The sequence below is a fragment of the Peromyscus maniculatus genome, chromosome 13, assembly GCF_049852395.1.
Source record: "Peromyscus maniculatus bairdii isolate BWxNUB_F1_BW_parent chromosome 13, HU_Pman_BW_mat_3.1, whole genome shotgun sequence".
Lineage (NCBI taxonomy): Eukaryota > Metazoa > Chordata > Mammalia > Rodentia > Cricetidae > Peromyscus > Peromyscus maniculatus.
In genome coordinates, this window is record NC_134864.1 from 54,387,022 (window position 1) to 54,405,948 (window position 18,927).

Consider the following 18,927-nt stretch of genomic DNA (forward strand, 5'->3'; position numbering starts at 1 on the left):
GTATATACATGACACACATACATATACTCAGGCACATACACATAAAGTAAAAGAAGGATTTTTATGTCTGCATTTTCAATTATATTTACACTTCATAAATATAAAAAATGGCAAAATTCATGAAAATGATCTAAATTTTTAATTGCTCTACTGAATATTGTTTTCTATCTGCACTTTTAATGAGCACTGCACAAATCTATAGAATGTCAAAGTTCCTGTGAATGATGTACATGGTAAGTTCTAAGAAGTATGGTTTATCGAAAGAGAGAAAAGCTGGGTGCTCTAGGCTCTCGTTTCCTGCTCTTGAGTGAGGGGGCCACAGTTGTTTTGCCTTCGGCTACACAATGCCGTGGGCACCCTGCCAACACTCAACCTCTCCTTGTCTGGACTTCTAATGAGTGAGTAAAAAACACCACTCTGGGAAGCAGAAGGCTGAGGCAGAGAGACACTGCAGCTGTCGCCATGACCAGCAGCATGTGAAGATGCCGGTAAGCCACCAGCCACGTGGCAAGGTATAGATTTATGGAAATGGATTAATTTAAGCTGTAAGAACAGTTAGCAAGAAGCCTGCCACGGCCATACAGTTTGTAAGTAATATAAGTCTCTGTGTTTACTTGGTTGGGTCTGAGCGGCTGTGGGACTGGCGGGTGACAAAGATTTGTGCTGACTGTGGGCAAGGCAGGAAAACTCTAGCAACAAATGGCGCCCAACGAGTTGGCAAGAGTTTCTACCTAAAACCTGAGAAAAGATTCTAAAACGGAGCTAAAAAGAGCTTCCTAATTGTCTCTCTCAAATGAGCGGCAGCCTGCCGGTTTGAGCTACTGGTGGGTTCCTAGCGTGCACGCTCGACCTGCAGTATGGCAGGAATGAGGCCTCTGCAAGTGGCACATTAAGCTGCATGGTGGATTTAGCCTTTACTAGTACAAAACAAAAAAAGGAGGTTTCTGGGCTACATGCTGCTTGGATAAAAGCATAGACCCACGATGGATCCCAGAGCTGGCAGAAAACGTACCACCGCCATGTTGGGAAGCTGAAGTGGGCGGAGCCAGCAGCCACAGCGCCATTTCAGGCTTAGAAGGCTGCAGTTTAAAGCAATAGGCTCAAGGAAATATAAAACATAAGCCACATAAAGATGGCTACCACACAGAGAATATGGATTATGTTCTCTTTGATATTCGTAACTGAAGAAAAACATTTGATTGCAAAAGCTGTTGAGTTATGCCAAAATGTATATTTTAAAGGTACCTTAGCTTCAAAATTTGGATGTAAGGATATGTTGCTTTGGAAAGGAGGCTCTGCTTTTGTCTCCACAGAAAGCCAGAGGCTATGGATTTGTTCCAGATTAAGATACATCAGGTTTGACCAGCCAAGACCACCTGAAAGGTCTCCGATGACACCATGGCCCAGATGATCCAACATCCAGAATCGTTTCAAGGCAACTGGCTCAGACGATACGGTCTCACAGACTACTCCATGATCCTAAAATTTTCTTTGTGTCCCCATAAGATACAGTGCCCCCCTCCAGCAGGAAGTAGTAAGAGAAGCTACGCCCAAATTCCCAAATATACCAAGCTGACTTTGGAGATGTGTAAAAGTTAAAACCTTTCTTTTAAAAAAGAAAGAAAGGGGAAGTGCTGTGGGATGGTCTGTATGTCAAATCTGTTGCTCTGATTGGTCAATAAATAAAACACTGGTTGGCCAGTGGCCAGGCAGGAAGTAGGTGGGACAAGGAGAGAGGAGAATTCTGGGAAGCAGAAGGCTGAGGCAGAGAGACACTGCAGCTGTCGCCATGACCAGCAGCATGTGAAGACGCCGGTAAGCCACCAGCCACGTGGCAAGGTATAGATTTATGGAAATGGATTAATTTAAGCTGTAAGAACAGTTAGCAAGAAGCCTGCCACGGCCATACAGTTTGTAAGTAATATAAGTCTCTGTGTTTACTTGGTTGGGTCTGAGCGGCTGTGGGACTGGCGGGTGACAAAGATTTGTGCTGACTGTGGGCAAGGCAGGAAAACTCTAGCAACACACCACGGCTTAGGAAACAACCATTCAACAAGTTACTACTACATCTGATTTTCTTTTCAGGCTTTAGGACCACAGAACTTCATTAGCGTCCAACAATTGACAATAAAATAATAAAAAACTGGAGACCAATGTTCTAAATGAAGTCCAAAAAGTGCCCAGACAGTCTAGCAGTAAAAGTTAGCAAGGACAAGAAACAGCCTTTAAGACAACTTGAATCACAATAGCTTTTTTTTCTACTTTACTTATTGTTATTACAGTAAAAATATTAACTAGAAGTCCATACAAACAGTTCCGTGAAATATATGCAATAAAAAATAAAGTTGGGGGGTGGAGGGGTGGGAGGAGAGAAGAGGGGGATCTGTGATTGGTATGTAAAATGAACAATAAAATTTCTTAATATAAAAATAATAATAAATTTTGTTTTAAAAATATTAAAAAAAAATGGGGGCTGGAGAGATAGCTAAGTGTTTAAGAGCACTGGCTGCTCTTCCCAGGTCCTGAGTTCAATTCCCAGCACCCACACGGTGGCTCACGACCATCTATAGTGGGATCCGATGCCGCCTTCTGTCATGCAGGCATACACTCAAATAGAGCACTCATATGCATAAAATACCTGAATAAATCTTTTAAAAAATAAAATTTAAAAATAAAAGAAAGTTGCTTTTAAGAAAACCTAAGAGTACAGTCACTATAGAGATTTGTTTATGTGTTTGTATGTATGTTTTGTAAGTGTATGTGCTCATGTCTATGTGTGTAGATGTTTTGGTAATAGAAGAAAAGGAACATAGAATTCACTGTTAGAGGAAACAGGAGTAAATAAATGATAATGATAATAAAAATGGTGAAAAAGAGGTAAATAAATGATACATGTTTCAGGTAGTTAATGGTTAATGTGCCAATTACTTTGATCAATCATTCTAAGCTTTATACAATAGAGATCTTAAGGTCACTCTGTACCTCATAAGTATACAATTAAAATATATCAGCATCTAATGGTAATTTCTGGAAGAAAAAACTGAGGATCTAGTTAAGCTCTCTCTTAGCTTCTAGTTTGCTGGCAATCTCTGGTGTTCAGTGATTATTAACAGATGCCTAATGTCACCATCAAAATTGTCCATGTCCTTTTTCAAAAAATATTTTTTAGCTGGGTGGTGGTGGCGCACGCCTTTAATCCCAGCACTTGGGAGGCAAAGACAGGTGGATCTCTGAGTTCAAAGCCAGCCTGGTCTACAGAGTGAGTTCAGGACAGCCAGAGAAACGGGGGTGGGGGGTGGGGGGTGGGGGGGTGTTTGAGATTACATTTAGTGTGTGTGTGTGTGTGTGTGTGTGTGTGTGTGTGTGTGTGTATTACATATGTAGGCACACACATATGCCATAGTGTACATGTGGTAAGAGGACAACTTGCTGGAGTTGGTTCTCTCCTTTACCATGTAGGTCCCAGAGACTGAACTGAAGTGATCGAGTTTGCAGCCAAGGCCAAGGCTGACAGTATGAGTTGATGCTCAGAACCTTCGCAATAGAAAGAAGCTACTCCTGAAATTTGTCATCTGACCTCCATCTGTGCCATGGAATGTACACACACATCCCCAAACTAACACAAACAAACAAATGCAAAAAAACACTATTCCGTAGACGGAACTAGGGGTTTAGGTCAGGGGTAGAGTCCTTTCCTAGCATGTGCAAGACTCTGCATTTTATACCAGCATCAAAAAAAATTTTTTTTTAAATGTAGGGGCTGGAAAGATGGCTCAGTGGTTAAAAAGCACTGGTTGCTCTTTCAGAGGACCTGGGTTCAATTCCCAGCACCCATATGGCAGCTCACGACGATCTGTAACTCCAATTCCAGAAAATCCAGTTCTCCCTTCTGGCCTTCTTGGGTACCAGACATGCCTGTGGTACACAGACATACATACAGGCAAAGCACTCAGTGGCTGCCAACATGAAACACATATTCTGTGCTGGAGAGATAGCTCAATGGTTAAGAACACTGGCTGCTCTTCCAAAGGACCAGGGTTCAATTCCTAACACCTACATGAAAGTTATGAACCATCTGTAACTCCAATCCCAGGGGATCCAGTGCCCTATTCTGGTCTCCCCAGGCACTGTACCAGACATACATGCAAGCAAAACACCCATACACAAAATAAAAATAAATAAATCTAAAAAATAAAAAAACAAATCTATTTTATAAAAAATTACAAAACTGAATAAAAAATTATTAAGAAGAGTAGAACTGTTTAACATTTTGGCAAACTCAGTATCTGGCATAGCATAAGACTTGCTTGTTTGTTTTTTCAAGACAGGGTTACTCTGTGTAGCCGTGCAAGTGCTGAGATTAAAGGCATGAGCTACCATCTGGCTTTTTAAAAAACAGATATATTTATTTAATGTGTGTGGGTGTCATACCTAGGTGTGTGTCTGCACACTGTGCACATGCCTGATGCAGAAATCATACACGGGGATTGGATTTCCTAGAACTGTAGTTACAGATGGTTGTGAACCGCCCTGTGGGTGCTAGGAACTGAACCTGGATCAAGCATTCTCAACCACTGAGCTGTCTCTACAGCCCAGAAGTCTCTTTCAGTATTCTGCCAAAATTGGACACGTATCCATTCCTTACAAGTTACACAGCAGAATCAGAAAAGACGCTAGTAAGTGTTTCATACTGTCTAACGTGGTTGTAAGAACATCGGCAGAGGTCTGACTGAGAAAGGAGACCCACAGTTCAGATCACTGAACTCGGCCGGGCAGCACTATCCCTTGAGCTGGAGCCCTGGACTATTCCAGGGGAAAGGGAAAACGCCAGATCAGGGGTGGGGATTTAGCTCAGTGGTAGAGCGCTTGCCTAGCAAGTGCAAGGCCCTGGGTTCGGTCCTCAGCTAAAAAAAAAAAAAAAAAGCCAGCACTAACACCCCCCCTTTCCAGCTTTATGATCTACCTAGATCGGTGACTCTCAACTCCTGTGGGAGTCACCTATCACATGCTTGTAGTGGCAGAAATACTTGCATTCCCATTGTGCTGTACAAAATACTAAAAAGATAAAAAATGAAAGGACTGCTGGATTTAATAAAATTAAATTTTACTGTTTCTTCTAAGGCTATTCATTAGTGCAACTGTTTTTTTTTTGTTTTGTTTTGTTTCATTTTTCAAGACAAGGTTTCTCTGTGTAGCCCTGGCTGTCCTGGAACTCACTCTGTAGACCAGGAGAGCTTGAATTCAGAGATCCCCCTGCCTCTGCCTCCTGGGTGCTGGGATTAAAGGTGTGCGCCACTGCTACCACCCAGCTGGAACTGGCATTTTTTAAACTGCAGTTCTCAGAAACAAAGAACACAATGTAAATTCATAGTGTTACTGCCTTGATGCTAAGATGCCAGCTGTATCTTTAGTAAAAACTATCAACAGAGTAAAGGTAACAATGTTTAACTTTAACATCTTAGAACTGTTAGATATATGTTTGACCTCTCGCATTCCCCTAAAAAAGGCTCATATCATATTCACCCGACCCCAAGGACCCATGAAGTACATTTTGAGAGCCACTGAATATACTGCTCATTACTAATAGTGAAGATACTGTTGTTTATATAAAATCTACCCCATATTCATGCACACACTTCTGGTCTCATGTAGCCCAGGCTGGCCTTAAACTCACTACGTCGCCAGGGATGGCCTCAGACTCCTTATACCCTTCTGCCTTTAATTCTATGGTACTGGGCCTACAGATGTATGCCACCATGCCATTGATGTGGTGTGAAGGCTCAATCTCAGGCTTTGTACATATTAGGTAAGCACTGTACCAACGAAGCTGCATCCCCAGCCTCCAGTCTCTTTTTCAAGCGCCCATCTGTACACAAACACACATACACACAATTACCAGTCTACTGAAGAAACATTTTTGAGGTAACTTTACTATATGTGAAACACCATTTGGGCTGAGTGTGTAAGACAGTAGTAGACTGCTCTCATAACATGCGTGAGGAACTAGAGGGGTGTATTTATACAGAAGATCACCATTTGGGTAGTATCTAACCAAATTGTATCAAATTGTATTTAAAAGATATTTTTTAACCTTTCCTTTCAGGTTTTCTTTTCCTGTTGTTATTCAGATTTCTTTTACTTTATGCGAATGAATTTCTTGCTGGCAATGCATGTATATGCAGCACATGTGTGCCTGTTAGATCCCCTGGGATTGGGATTAAGGATGACTGGCCTTAAACTGCCAGAGATCCACCTGTCTCTGCCTTTGCCTCCTAAGTGCTGGGATCAAAGGCATGTGCCACCATGTCTGACCAAAGATTTTTAAGAATATTTTCTAATATAAACATTCAAGTAAAATAGTTTTACCGTATAAATAAAAATAAGTAAATAAAATCTCTGATCCTCTGAATCCTCATCATTGTGTTATCATTATCTGAGGGTCATTAACTGTTCCTTTATGAAATAAACAGTGGCCATCACTGTTGACACTAGCCTAGAAATCCAGGTATCTGGTGAAGGAAAAAAAATTAGCGCTGAGAAGGGCCAGCCTGGTCTACAGAGCGGAGATTCAGGACAGGCACCAAAACTACACAGAGAAACTCTGTCTCAAAAAAAAACAAAAAACAAAAAAATTTAAAACTACAGTTCTACTCACAATTACTATAATACCATTTCAGAGATGAGGATATAGCTCAAAGGTAGTATGCTTTTGTATATGTGTGAGACCTTGGGTTTAATACCTAATACCAAATATTTGTCAAAATGAAACTGAACTATCACATAAACATTAAACATAGTGCAATGGCTCATTTTGTCAACTTTGCTAGATTAAGAAATGCCTGGGGCACTGTTCTTGAAAATACTTCCAGAGAAGACTTCCTGCAGGAGAAGACTGGCCTTGAATGTGACCATTCATGGCCTGGGGTCCCTGATGGATTAAAAAGTTCAACCCTGGCATTCTCCTTTCTCTCTTCCTGTTCCCCTGAGATGTGCTTCCAGAGCCAAAGCTGAGAAGCTGAAGGCCACTCCCCGACACGTTCCTCACCATGATGGGTAGGAAGTGTCCGAGTTTCTTTTCCCGATGCTGTGACAGAAAGAAACTGAGAGAAGGGATGATTCACCTTTACAATTCTAGGTTACAGCCCACCCCTGCAGGAAGGCCAAGGCAGTACCTTAGAGCAGCCGGTCATATCCAGAGTCAAAAGCAGAGAGAAAAATAAAGACATGAATGCCCACTTGTACCTGGCCACCTCCCTTCACCTTTACTGGCCATGATCCTCTGCCTAAGGTATGTGCCACCCACAGTGGGCCAGGCTTTCCCATATCAATTAACACTGAGTAATCAAGACAATACCCCACAGACACACTCACAGGCCAACCGGATCTAGACACTGAGACTCTGTTCTCAGGCGACTCTACATTTTCTCAAGTCAACAACCAAAACTAGCCACCAGGGCTGGAAAAATGGCTCAGCAGTTAAGAGCACTGACTGCTCTTTCAGAGAATCCACGTTCAATTCCCAAGATCTACGTATCAGTTCACAATTCCTGTGCCAAGAGATCTAATACTGTTTTCTGACCTCTGAGGGCACCAGGCACGTAAGTGATATACAAACATCTGGGCAAAACACTACATACATAAAATAAAAATAAAAACAACAAACTATCTAGGCAACATATCTAACAGTCAATCCCACAGCAAGCTGCTTCCTGCAAGGTATCTGGTCACCCAAGGAGAAAAACAAGTAACACACATATTAGTAAAAGTATATCCTCACAAATACAAAATATTTCTTCCTTTCTTTTTGGAGGGTGATGATGGGGGGGGGGGCATGGTATTATTTTAGAGATGATTTCTCATATAGCCCTGACTGTCTTATAACTCGATATATTAGACCAGGCTGTATTAGAACTCACAGAGATCCACCTGCCTCTGGTTCCTGAGTATATGATTAAAGAACTGCACCACCAGACTGGCTTTTTTATTTCATTTTATTGACACAGGGTCTCACTGTCTCCTTGACTGGCCTGGATCTCACAACAATCCACCTGCCTCACACTTAGCCTTCTTACTTTGTTTTTGCTGTTGTATTTGTTTGTTTTTTGAGACAGGGTTTCTTTATGTAGCCCTGGCTGTCCTGGAACTCACTCTGCAGACCAGGCTGGCCTCGAACTCAGCGACCCACTTGCCTCTGCCTCCTGAGTGCTGGGATTAAAAGTGTGAGCCACCACCCCCAGGCAGGTTTCTATTTCTTTTTTTTTTTTTTTTTTAAAGTATTAGTCTGTTTAAAATTACACAAGAAAGTGCCACGAGGTGGTAGAGCATGGTTTTAGTCCCAGCCTTGTGGGGTTGGGGGGTGGGCAGAGGCAGGTGGATCTCTGAGTCAGAGGCCAGCCTGGTCTACAGAATGAGTTCTAGGACAGCCAGGGCTACACAGAGAAACCCTGTCTTGAAAAACTAAAAGGAGCCAGGCGGTGGTGGCGCAGGCCTTTAATCTCAGCACTCGGGAGGCAGAGGCAGGTGGATCTCTGTGAGTTTGAGGCCAGCCTGGGCTACAGAGTAAGTTCCAGGAAAGGCGCAAAGCTACACAGAGAAACCCTGTCTCAAGAAAACGGAAAAAAAAAAAAAAGAAAAGAAAAAGAAAAACAGGAAAAAAATTATACATGAAGAATAATCAAGTTTTGTTATCAATATTGTTTCTTGTTAACAAAAATAACAGAATGAAAGAGAGCTTAAGAGGCCTAAATTATTCTAAAAGTCTGCTAAACCTACTTGACACAATAAAAATCCATGTGACATGTAACCCCTATTCCAACCCCTATCCAGTGTTCCCATCCTTCACCCCACCTCTTCCTCCCTCTCTGCTGCTCCTCTTAGGTCTCAAGGAAGTGTGGGGTTTTGACCAACTGAATGTCTGGCTACAATCCAGTCTTAGCTTCATGAAGTCCTGGCAACAGGACCATTGGGCATTATAGACTTTCCCTAAAATAGGCAGAAGGCACAAGCAAGACTGTGCTAACAGCGGAGCTCTTTACAAAAGCTTCCCAACTCTCTTTTGCTACTTGTTCATTTAAAGAGTTTCCAGCATTTAAGATTTCCAACATTTTACTGCATCATAATCACAGAGCAATCTCAAAGAAACATGTGGACAGTCTGGAAATCTTTCAACAAAAAATAGACTATTAATTAAATGATATGCATTTGTTAAGAAGTGTAATTGAGGCCGGGCGGTGGTGGCGCACGCCTTTAATCCCAGCACTCGGGAGGCAGAGCCAGGCGGATCTCTGTGAGTTCGAGACCAGCCTGGACTACCAAGTGAGTTCCAGGAAAGGCGCAAAGCTACACAGAGAAACCCTGTCTCGAAAAACCAAAAAACAAAAAAAAAAAAAACAAACAAAAAAAAAAAGAAGTGTAATTGATACACTCAGACTCTGTTTGATATATGACTACTTTATCTGGAACTTCTCAATAAGCTTTTTCCAAAAATAGTTAAAGATTAACAGTTTTGTTCAGCCTTTTGCTTTAAAACTAACACTCTAAAAATACTTATTTATATCATGCTAGGATATTATATAACGAAAACATCTTACTGATTTGTACCAAATAAAAGACTAAATACATACAATACATAGTAAGGATTACCAATTTATACATCAGACAATCTTACTAAACACCTACAAATTCATCAACAAAGAAAACCACTTATATCTATTCTCATTTCTCAATCCCTTTCCCTCAAAGTGTTCCAGCAATATTCTCAACATCCTGTGACCATATCCGCTACCGGAAAAATTTGCATTCACTGGATTAAAAAGATCTGATAAAAGTCTTTAATTCACTATGCCATGCAAGTAAAGAGAGCTGCCATCTGAGGCACTCCTGGCACCCTTCCTCAGGGCTCCTTCACTCACTACCCCTGAATCGGTGGCATGCCAACAAAGACATTAGCATGCTGGATCCACTGAATGCATCTAACCGAAAGGAGACTGCCACCCCTCCTTGGTCTAGATAATAAGAACGCTGTTACAATGTTCAGTTCACTATATGCCCTTTTATGAAGATGTATTGATATATACATCTAGAACTAATTGTATTTTAAATGTTTTCAATCAGCATACAAAGCAGCGTGTTTCATTACGGCATTTTCACTCATACACGTCACCTTTTTTTACTCTGTTCTTATCATTTCCTCCTCCACTGCCTCCCCATCCCTCACCCTCTTTTGCCGGTCTCCATCTCCTCCCAAGTAATTACTCTCTTCTGCTTCTGTCACATCAATTTTCTCAGTCTCTTTTTCCTCTCTCCCATCTGTTAAGATTTCTTCCTCCTATTCTGTGAACCCCTTTCAATCCTTCTCTCTCTCTCTCTCTCTCTCTCTCTCTCTCTCTCACACACACACACACACACACACACACACACACACACACACACACACACGAGTCCACATGACAGAAAACATGGTGTTCTGAGTCTGAATTATTTCACTTAGCATCCATTTTCTTGGAAACGTCATGATTTATTTATCTTTATGATTGAATAAAACATACACAATTTTTCTTCTTTTTTTTTGAGATAGCACCATGTAGCCCTGGCTGTCCTGGACCTCCCTGGGAACTCACAGAGTTTAGCTCATGGGCAGAAGTAAGACCCCGGGTTTGGTTTTCAGCTGGGGGTGGAATGGAGACAATAAACACACACACACACACACACACACACACACACACAATTTTATTACAGTGAGTAACTCTAGAACCAACCCAGCCCACAAAGAAGAGATGGCCTCTTATTGCACCTCACAGAAACCCTGCTATGAATTCATTTGGGCTCATAAAATCTCCACTACAAGGACAGTGTTTTTGTGGAGAAGGGCTGATTTCCCAACCTAAGTTTCGTCTAATAGGAAGGACAAGTGTTTTAGGAAGAGTACTGCAGTGATACAAATAGCTTAAGCTCTGCAAACTCCTAAGGAGAAAGAATCAATGAGTTATGGGGAAGACATCAGCTCTCAGCCCCAGGCCTTTCGCCCACTCAAGCCCGGACTTCATCCCTCCCTCCAACACCCCTGAGCTTGGCTCCTCTGAAGCAAGGTGAGCGCAAGGCGGCCACTCTTGGCCTAGCTGTACCCACTCCACCCCAAATCTGGCTCTCCCTCAGCCCAATCTCCAGCCACTGCCCCAACATTTTCTTTTCCTTTTTGTGGTGGAGGGTGGGGGTGGGGGTGAGACATCAGAGGATTTGCAGTCACAACAGTCTGGAATAAGTCTATAAATCTAGTCCATTTATGAAAACTGACAACACCAAATAACTCCAAACGGTATTATTTTAGAATAACGAAGAATAAGAAAACGTTGTACTGACCAAACGAAACTATACAAGAACATTTCCTTATGATGGGGGGAGGGGCTCAAAATGATACACTGACTGTGTGCCTATGTCAGGAAAAAAAAGTTACATGTCCTTTCAATGAGAATACAAATGACACATGGCCCATGTCTTTGAATGCTGCAATAACAGTCTTTTAAGAACAGGACAAACAGGAAGGTCCTCATTTGCAAAGAGCCACAAGAGTAGAAATTAGTAGTCTCTGCATAATAAAGGTAGTCAGGAAGAGCGACTCTACCTCCATTCTTTCAATTACTCCAAGAAAAGTATTTTCCATGTTTATAGTTTCCCATAAATAAAAAAGGACACTTAGAACCAATACACATTTGTAATGTACACTGAAAATCTGGAGGAACAGAGACCTCTACAACAAACACTTCAGTGAAATGGGTTGGTTTTTTTTTTTTTTTTTTTTTTTTTGGTTTTTCGAGACAGGGTTTCTCTGTGTAGCTTTGCGCCTTTTCCTGGGACTCACTTGGTAGCCCAGGCTGGCCTCGAACTCACAGAGATCCGCCTGGCTCTGCCTCCCGAGTGCTGGGATTAAAGGCGTGCGCCACCACCGCCCGGCTTGGGTTGGTTTTTTTTAAACTAATTCAACTAAAGAGTCTAGATCTAAGAATTCTTACTATTCAAAAAACAGTTCATCACAAAAGCAGGTGGGCAATGACACATGAATCTAGGGACACTAGAGATTTGAAAAAACCACCTTACTGCTACCCTTCTCCATCCCGACGACGACTCAGTCTCCTGATTCTCCCACAGGTCCTCTCCAAGCATAAATTATCTTGCTTTAAAATTTTTCAGAAGGAAAAGTAGGGATGAAAATGATCAAAATATATTTATGGCCAGGAGATGGTGGCGCATGACTTTAATCCCAGCACTTGGATTAAGCAGAGGCAGGCAGATCTCTGAATTCGAGGCCAGCCTGGTCTACAGAGCTCCAGGACAGCCAGGGCTACACAGAGAAACTCTGTCTCAAAAAAACCAAAAATGTGTGTGTGTGTGTGTGTGTGTGTGTGTGTGTGTGTGTTTATGAAATTCTCAAAGAATATACATATTTTCAAAGACAGGATCTCAACATGTGGCCCTGCCTGGCCTAGAACTCTATGTAGACCATGTTGGATGCAAAGTCACAGAGATCCCTCCACTTATGCCTCCTGAGTGTTGGGATGAGTGTGCTGCCACATCCCAAAGTAAAAAATATTTGTAAAACATTTTTTTAAGTAAAATAATCTAATTGACAGTATTCTTTCTAAGTGCTTTTGGTTTGGTTTTGTTTCAATTTTTGAGACAGGGTCTCACTATGAAGCTTTAGCTGGCCTAGAACTCACTATGTAGACCAGGTTGGAACTCAGAGATCCACTTGCCTTGGCCTGCTGACTACTGGGATTAAAGGCATGCACCACTATGCCCAGGTTTTAGTGGTGACAGCTAGGTAGTGGTGGTGCCCGCCTTTAAATCCAGCACTGTGGAGACAGGTGGATCTCTGAGTTGGAGGCCAGCCTGGTCTACACAGAGAATGTCCCAGGATAGCCAGGGCTACACAAAGAAACCCTGTCTCAAAACAAACAAACAAACAAAAGTTTCTTCTTGAAGAAAAATATATGAATATGAATATACATAGTTCATATATATAAACTATATATATGTAGAAAGAGACAGAGAGAGTGAGAGGAAGAGGAAGAGAGGAGAGAGTGTGGGTTTGCTACTGTTTTAAGATGAGGATCTTGTTATGTTGCCCAGGATGTCATAGACTACCCGGCCTCACTTACTTTCCCACCTCGGCTTTCTGGGTTGTTAGCACTACATAAGCATATCACTACACCTAATTTCCAACAAGTTCAAGCATTAAAGCATCTTTGATACATGGAGGCTTATTATTAATTATGAATGCCCAGCCTAAGCTCAGCTTCTTTCTTGCCGGCTTTCCTTAATTTATCCTGTCTACCTTTTGCTTCTGGGCTTTTCCTGTTCTCTTACTTCTGTAATCTTACTCTTTTTTTTGTTTTTGTTTTTGTTTTTGTTTTTGTTTTTTTGTTTTTGTTTTTGGTTTTTTGAGACAGGGTTTCTCTGTGTAGTTTTGGTGCCTGTCCTGGATCTCGCTCTGCAGACCAGGCTGGCCTGAACTCACAGAGATCCGCCTGGGTCTGCCTCCCAAGTGCTGGGATCAAGGGCGTATGCCACCACCGCCCGGCTATAAATCTTACTCTTGCTCTGTGGCTTGCTGTATAGCTGGATGGCTGGCCCCTGGAGTCCACCTCTTTCTCTGGCTGCTAGATCTCCCCTCCCAGATTTATATATATATTCTCTTTGCCTGCCAGACCCGCCTATCCTTTCTCCTGCCTTGCTATTGACCAGTTCTTTATTAGGCCATCAGGTGTTTTACACAGGCTCAGTAACACGGATTCACAGAGTTAAACAAATGCAACATAAACAAAAGTAATACACCTTAAAATAATATTCCCCAGCACCCTTTTAGTACCTTGCTGAGGAATGTCATTCTGTATGCTGTGAATGTGTGTTGCCCTGATTTGTTGATAAATAAAACGCTGATTGGCCAGTAGCCAGACAGGAAGTACAGGTGGGACAAGCAGACGAGGAGAATTCTGGGAAGAGGAGGCTGAGTCAGGAGTCGCCAGCCAGACACAAAGGAAGCAAGATGTGAAGGCAGAACTGAGAAAAGGTACCAAGCCACATGGCTAAACATAAATAAGAATTATGGGTTAATTTAAGTGTAAGAGCTAGTCAGTAATTAGCCTAAGCTAATAGCCAAGCAGTTATAAATAATATTAAGCCTCTGTGTGATTATTTTATAAAAGGCTATGAGACTGTGGGTGAGAGATTTGTCCTGACTGTGGGCCAGGTGGGACACAGAAAATCTGACTACAGTACCTGTCCAGTCACAGTGGCTTGTACATTGTTTATACTGCTACTATCATTTTATTACTGCCTATAAGCATTCTGTATATCTTCTTCCATTTTATAATTTGGTTATTGTCCTAGTTAGAATTACTATTGCTGTGATGGAACACCACAACCAAAATCAACTTGTGGAGGAAAGGGTTTATTTGGCTTACATACCCAGAGTCACAATCCATTGATGGGAGCCAAGGCAGGAACTTAAACTAGGCAGGAATCTGGAAGCAGGAGCTGATACAGAGGCCATGGAGGGTGCTGATTAATAGCTTGCTCCTCACGGCTTACTCAGCCTGCTTTCCTAGAGAATCTAGGACCATCAGCTGAGGGATGACACCACCACAATGGGCTTGGCTCTTCCCCATCAATAATTAAGAAAATGCCCTACAGCCAGATCTTATGGAGGCATTTTCTCAATTGAGGTTCCTTCATTTCAGATAACTCTAGCTTGTGTCAAGCTGGCATAAAACTAACCAACACAGTTGCTCTCCACTTATTTACTTAGAGATGGAGGTCTAGCTGTGTTGCTTAGGTTGGTCTTAGCTCACCTAGCAGCTGGGACTATAGGCATATGCCACCACTTTTCTAGCCAAATCTGTGTATTTTAACCCACAATACAGCAGCTGAAGACATACCATCAAATACTGGAATCATAACTCACACTTCTGTACCTTAACACAACTGCACATGATAGATATTTAATGAATATACGATAAATGCAAAACAACTGATCAGATAGAAAACTATCTGCTAATAAACCAAATATTTCACAATTACTTTGAAGTGATTAATCAATTTATCCTAATTTGCTAAATTTACAGAGAAAACAATTCACAGAATGTAAATACTAAGGGTACCTCAATATGATCAATTCTCCCTTGTAACATGAAAATGTATTGATAGGAAATATAATTAACAATCGAAATTTGGAAGCTGGGCATGACGGCTAATAACTGTAATCACAGCACACAGACAGCTGAGCCAAGAATACTGCCTCAAGTTCAAGAACAGCCTTGGCTACACAGTTCGTTCCATGTTACCATGGGCTAAATAAGAGACCTTGTCTTCCTCCCAGCGCCCCCAAAAGAACAGAGTACTTGACATGTGAGCTAGAGCTACAATCTAGTGAAGGAGCATTTGCCTGACATGGGTAAGGCCCTGAAATCTATCCCAGAAACAGAGAAATAAACAAGGAGAACTTTTTGAGGTTTTTTGTTTTGTTTTGTTTACATTTGGTTTGGTTTGGTTTTTGAAACAGGGTTTCTCTGTGTAACAGCCCTGGCTGTCATGAAACTAGCTCTGTAGCTCAGGCTGGCCTCGAACTCAGAGATCCACCTGCTTCTGCCTCCAAAGTACTGGGAGAAAGTTTTAAAAGCCAAAATAATCTTGGGTTGAAATGAAGTTCTGCTACATTCCAGGAATTTCCTATGCCTAAATGTCGGTATATGTAGGGGGGAAAAATACTTGTAGAAAAGTTTGTAATAACTACAAGAAACAAAGTAAAGCATTTAGCACAATGCCTCTAACTAGAAGATTTGCAACAATAACTGTTAGGTCATTAGAAACTGTTGAGAGCATATGCCAGTCAGGCATGGCGATCTAAGTGTTATCTCTGCAGTCTATAAGGTGAAAGAAGAGGACCCCCACGTTGTCTTCTGACCTCCACACACACACACACATTCATGCACACACAAATGAACAAATGAAAATAACCAGCTGGCCGGTGGTGGCACACGCCTTTAATCACAGCCCCCTGGAGGCAGAGGCAGGCGGATCTGAGAGTTCCAGGCCAGCCTGGTCTACACAGAGAAACCCAGCATGGATAAATAGTAACTATCTCACTTGACTTGTTCCTCTCAGCAGTATATAATACACAAGTATTATTTTATAGGTGATAGGGTTGTTTTCTGGTAAATCCTTTACAAAACTAGCTCCTTTAAACAACAATGAAACATTCATTTGCTGTAGAAATTCACTGCTTCTACAACATAATTCTCATGACAATTGCTAAGGACATGACTCAGCTGAATCTCACAGGAATCTCTCTCAGCACCTTAACAAAAAGATGTCATGTTCTAAACAACAAATGCTATAATTAGTGGCCTAAATAAGTCAAATAGGCTGGGAAGATTTCAAGAATCAGCTCACCTAATTTACAAAACTAAGACTGCAGACCAAAAGGGCATCCTTTTGGTAATTTAGTACTAGTACTTATTAACTGCCTTTTGACATTGTTATTTATCTCATCATTCAGAGTTCTCCTTCAAATACAATTGTTCGCTTTAAGTAATATCCCCAAGCTAGATATGGTACTGCACATCTACAATCCAGTACCCGGGAAGCTAACCGAAGAGGGTGCACTTAGATATATTTCCTACACTCCAGATGTCCTATCTCCAGAATGCTGACAACACCACTCCTGCTCCTTTGCCTTCTCGGTGAGAACTCCGGGCTACTGTGAACTACCCAGCAGGGCTTTCTCTTAAAAATAAAACATTTAAAAAAGTAATAGTCGCAGGACTCTCCAATATCAAAGCTACATTTAAAATGTATAAATTCAGAAAGCTACAAAAAGGCTAGACAAACTAGGACTGTTTAGGTAGAGATCAAGAGATGGAGGAAGTCTACTAAATCCTTAAAGCTCAACTTACTACCGAAGGTGTTCTTGTTTACTAATGATAAGGATGGAACCAAGGGCCACGGGCCCTACTCTTTAGCAAAAGAAAAGAAGCAACCCAATATCTTTTATTTTTAATTTAATTTTGTGTTTGAGTGTTGTGGTAGTTTGAATATAATTGGCCCCCATAAGCTCATAAGGAGTGGCATTATCAGGAGGTGGGGCTTTATTGGAGTGGGTGTGGCCTTGTGGAGGAAGTGCATCACGGTGGGGGCGGGCTTTGAGGTCTCATATATGTTCAAGATATTGTCTAGTGAGACACACCATTTCCTGTTGTCTGCAAGATGTAGGACTCTCAACTACCTATACAGCACCATGTCTGTCTGCACACCACCGTGTCCCTCCATGATGATAATGGACTCTGAAACTGTAAGCTGCCACCTCAATTCAATGTTTTCCTTTACAAGAGTTGCTATGGTCATGGTGTCTCTTCACAGCAATGAAAAACCCCAACTAAGACAAATGTTTTGTCTCCACTTACGTTTGTGTATCATGTGCATGCCTGGTGCCTTTGGAGGCCAGAAGAGGGCACTGGATCCCCTGGAACTAGATTTGCAGATGGTTGTAAGGTCCATGTAAGTGCTGGGAATAGAACCTGGGTACTTTGTTAGAGCAGCCAATGCTCTTAACCACTAAAACATCTCTCCAGTCCCCAATATTTTGCTTTTAAAAGAATGACTTCGCCAGGAGTGGTAGATACATGCCTTTGCAAAGGCAGACGCAGGCGGATCTCTGTGAGTTCAAGGCCTGCCTGGTCTGCCCGGCTGGCCTGAGCTACGTAATAGAGAGAGACTGTCTTTAAAAAAAAAAAAAAAAGAAAGAAAAAGGACAGTGGTGGCTCACGCCTGTAATCCCAGCACTCGGGAGGCAGAGGCAGGTGGATCTCTGTGAGTTCAAGAGGTCTACAGAGCTAGTCCAGGACAGGCTCCAAAGCTACAGAGAAACCCTGTCTTGAAAAACCAAAAAAAAAAAAAAAAAAAAAATGGCTTGAAGGAAATGGAACTTCTCAGAACTCTAAGTATATGGACAAAACAATGATTCCTAGAGAGTAGCTGTATAAATGGGAAAAGGTTAGTGTTAAAAGATAAAATAAATTCAAAAATTAACATTCTTTATAGCAGTTCATCAAGCTAACACATGGGTTTTGGCCAAAGGACAAAAATAACTCAACAGCATATCCATGTAAAACATTCAAAAAGTTAAGGAATAATTTCATTTGACTGGCTTTAATCTTGCTTTCTTATCATTACACTATTGCTCTTGGTTCAGTCACTAAATATAAAGTTCCTCTTCATGCTACACTGGTCCCCAGGGATTCCAATCACTATGAAGACATGGAAACATTATAAACACATCCTCAACTAAATTATGTCATCATCACACTCCTGCTCTAATTGTTGTTTTCCACAACTGAAGCTTTGCATCTTCAAGGAAAGGTTTTATTACCAATCAACATTTGAACATTACAAATGAAAACAGAACCTCAAATATCTGCCATAATTTATAGCAAAATAAGAGACTATAACTGAGACACAACTGAGTTGATCAATTATTCTTGAATAATTAAATGTAAGATTTTTAGATATCTGAAATATTCTTGATTGTTGTTTTTTGGGTTGGTTGGTTGATTGTTTTAAATGCATGGGAGTTTTTGGTTTGGTTTGGTTTTGGTTTTTCAAGACAGGGTTTCTCTGTCTAGCCCTGGATGTCCTGGAACTCTGTAGACCAGGCTTGGATTAAAGGCATGGACTACCACTGCCCAGCTTAAATGCATGGTTCTTATGCAGTCCTGATTACTCCTGAATTTACTGTGCAGCCTGGGATGACACTGAACTTCGGATCCTCCTACCCTCCCTCCCCAAGCTCATGCACCACCACAGTTTATACAGCGTTAGGGAATAAGCCCCGGGTTCTCCTACACACCAAGGGAGCTACACTGACAGCATGTTCAA

At 41.6% G+C, this 18,927-nt stretch overlaps 2 protein-coding genes across 2 annotated transcripts in view; one reads left to right on the forward strand and one right to left on the reverse strand.

The window, feature by feature from the left end:
* The window catches only part of Bmpr2 (bone morphogenetic protein receptor type 2), a 118,585-nt gene that overhangs the window by 87,497 nt on the left and 12,161 nt on the right, over positions 1–18,927 (reverse strand). The window lies entirely within an intron of this gene.
* Sumo1 (small ubiquitin like modifier 1) overlaps positions 13,040–18,927 on the forward strand; it is a 147,329-nt gene continuing 141,441 nt past the window's right edge. The window contains exon 1 of the mRNA XM_076550340.1: positions 13,040–13,044. The gene's annotated coding sequence lies outside the window, so the exon portion shown is untranslated. The remainder of the gene's footprint in view (positions 13,045–18,927) is intronic.